At 50.4% G+C, this 3,230-nt stretch overlaps 1 long non-coding RNA gene across 1 annotated transcript; it reads right to left on the reverse strand.

Moving 5' to 3' along the window:
* Nucleotides 1–2,273: 2,273 nt before the first annotated feature.
* LOC127750541 (uncharacterized) lies at nt 2,274–3,222 on the reverse strand. Its single transcript, XR_008011742.1, has 3 exons — nt 3,119–3,222; nt 2,913–3,011; nt 2,274–2,820 (listed from the first exon to the last, which is right to left on the reverse strand). It is a non-coding gene; the product is annotated as an uncharacterized LOC127750541 (long non-coding RNA).
* Nucleotides 3,223–3,230: the final 8 nt, after the last annotated feature.

Raw genomic sequence — 3,230 nt, forward strand, 5'->3', positions numbered from 1 at the left:
ACGCCGACACTAACTATCGTCTCCCCCCTGCATGCTTGGGCTTGCGTCGTGCGCCGTGCCGTGCCGCGCCGTGCCGAGCGCCGAGAGAATCGCGGGGGGGGGGGGGGGGGGGGGGGGGGGTGATAGCTTAACTGAGCAGGGATCAACTCACCGTCATTTCGCCGGTACGGAACTTCCACTTGTAGCCTTTGTAAGCTCCAATAGCGCCTGATGGGTAGGCAATATCTAGTCTGCAGTGCATGCGTATACTGCAAGGTGGCCTATCCTATGTCTCGCAGGCGCCGGGGTCCCATAATTTGCGAGGGAGGCAAGGGGCTGGGAGGGAAGAGTGCTAGGGTGGGCCATGGCAGCGATTGTCTCACTGACTGAAGCTCCACGGTTTCACAGTGCAGCAGCGCGTCGTGCCCGCCGTTAGGCTGCAGCAGCCAAGTGTGGATTTGCTCCGGAGGCAAATGTCCAGAATGTCAACCACGCGTTGCGGCACGGTGCCTGCACAGGCTGCACAGCCCCCCAGCCCCACCTCTGGCCTGCAGCGACGGCAGGGCCCTCATCAAAAATAACTTTGTAAGCATAGGGAACCCACAACCCGCCACTGCCATATTCTGTCAATGGGGCATGATTATTCCTTGATGAATTTGAGAGTTTGAGATTTGTAACAAGGCAATTTATTCTTGCATTTCCTTTTTTCAGGTGTGTACTACCCCAGCATCAATAAGGGCGGCAGACGACAGTGAGCGTCACAACCACATCCAAGAAACAATTTAATAAAATTGATAATTTCAATAAAATTTTGAGTATCAGAGCAGACGGCAAATGTTTTGTTTCATGTTAATTTTTTTTGAAATACAATCTACATTACAATCTAAGTTAGACCTGTCCAAGTTTCGAACAATGAAGAGAGATAAGTTGTCAAGAATAAAGAGATTCAATAAATCATTGTTTATCAGTGAAATGAGCAATGGCTAAATTGTTCAAATTTTCATTTTTAACTCCCTTACTATTGACATGCCAAAGTGAGTAATTCTGACACACTAATTAGATTTACTGCAGTATTATTGCCAGCAAATCATGTCAACAAATTTAAACAATGAACTGGTTAGCCACGTTCATGGCTCTCGTTCTCGGCCAAATCAAATTGTAGTCATGTTATGTTCCTTCAAACTTCGGTGAACTTTCTAAAAGCATAAGGCTGATACGTAACAATTAAAACATAGATAATTGATACAAAATTGTAGGAAGCAAAGTTTATTTTCCATTTGCACAATTTATAGTAAGGCTCAGCTAAGTCGACAGCAACAGTTGCACAAGATTACAATAGAACCCAAAATAATTCACACATACCTACTTAGAGAACATGTAACTTACGTATTCAATGTAATACAAACTATTAATCAGATGTTACAAGAGGCCAAACAGGCAGGAGAGGACAGTAAAATGTACATGGTTCAAGTTCAACACAGAGACTACCATAACAAGAGTCTGAAGGATCACCTGTAGACGCGGCCAGTCTGCCAGTGCCACTCCAACAGGGGCTGCATTACGCGAGACGCCTCAGGTAACTGACCACAGAATAGGATAACTTGAAACTTGATGAGCAGACGACATCGACGGGGCCGGTTGGCTTGGCCCGCTGGCGCTAGTGCTGGCGCGAGCAACGCAGTGCCGATAACGATCATGCAGTACGTCAACTTTGGCGACGTATTGTCGTGCCGCCTCATCTTCTGGCTTCTGGCTAGCAACATCCAATAGAGAATGCCATCAAGTCTTAGGGCGGACAAGGGCACAAGCAACTCGAGAATCTTGAGCGCCTCCGAGAGGAGAGGAACATCAAGGTCGGCATCTGCACGCATGGCCCTGAGCAGTGTCCCTCCCCGGAGGCAACATCTTCCGGCTAGCAACATCCAATAGAGAATGTCATCAAGTTCTGGGGCTGGGGCGGCCACGGCCGCCCCTGGGCCAGTGCCCCTCCAACAGGGGACGCCCGGGCTGCATTACGCGTGACGTCCCAGGACACTGACCACAGAATAGAACAACTTGATAAACGGATCAAGTGCCCTGGTCTGCACCTCGTGGGCATGGAGCTGCTCAAGTTCCCCGATGAAATCATTCTGATTGTCCTCGAGAAGGTCCGGAGGATTGACCTGTTCGCTTGCCGACTCGTCTGCCGCAGGAGGCTGACTCGCTCCGTGCCTGGCGAAGCTGGTTGTCGCCCTGGCCACGTCCTCCAACTGCCACCCGCTGACGCTGTTCTCGACGAAGTGCGCCGCATCCTTCCTGCAGTTGATCGTGCGGCCATTCCGTCGTGTTGGACAACAATGACTACGACACGCCCCACTCCGTCTGCGCGGCCTTCTTGCCGTGGACCCACCCTCGGTGGCGCAGCTGAGTGTCTACGACCCCAACGAGGCCCACCTGCGCGTGCTGCACGCCCTGCCGCGGCTGAGTAGCGGGCGCACGCTGCATCCCTCATTTGATGAACAGAACGAAGAAGAGCTCGGGGTGGTGAGTGCGGCGGCACTGGCGGCTGGGCGAGCTGCTGTCAGGCTTGCGGAACTTGAAGGTCCCACAGCTGCTCCTGGGCATCAAGCCGGCGGCGTCGGCCACGGCTGGCACAGTGCGATAGACTTGCTCACGAAGTGATGAGGAGGCGGCTGCCAGACGATCAGAATGAGCGCAAATAAGGCCCTGCGCACTACACAGCTGAAGAGAGTAGCTCGGCCAGTTCCCTAGGGAATGCAGGAGTTGCCCGTGTTGGTCAGGCGAAGTTGAAGCAAGCTTCCAGCAAACGAGGTGTCACAAGGCGTGATCAGAAGCGCAAGCCTGCAAAACAAATTCATAGTTAGTTCATCGTTGATGCAAAGGATTACTCCATTTGAAAACTAATTGTGTTCTGCCAACAAAAGAAATCTCACCTCATGTCGCAAAAATGAGGAGCCTCGACAGATGGAGAGAAATGGTGAAAATGGTGGTCAAGTCTCTCAAAGATCAAGGGTTGAGAGTTGGTTAACAATCTGAAAGAAGATATTGCAACAAGTTGTTAGCAACAGACGTCACAAGAAAATATAACAAATAAAAAAAAATGTTGAAGTGGTCTAACTAATGAAGACTTAATTCTCACCTGCATTCAAGTATTTTTCTCTCACTTCAAGTTCACTCACAGCCACCAAGAGAAAGAGTTGCTGTACTTCAACAACTCACAGCATCCGACAGCTCCGCAAAGTGATACCTGT

This window comes from Frankliniella occidentalis, unplaced genomic scaffold (genome assembly GCF_000697945.3).
Source record: "Frankliniella occidentalis isolate FOCC.00 unplaced genomic scaffold, Focc_3.1 Scaffold206, whole genome shotgun sequence".
Taxonomy (NCBI): Eukaryota; Metazoa; Arthropoda; class Insecta; order Thysanoptera; family Thripidae; genus Frankliniella; species Frankliniella occidentalis.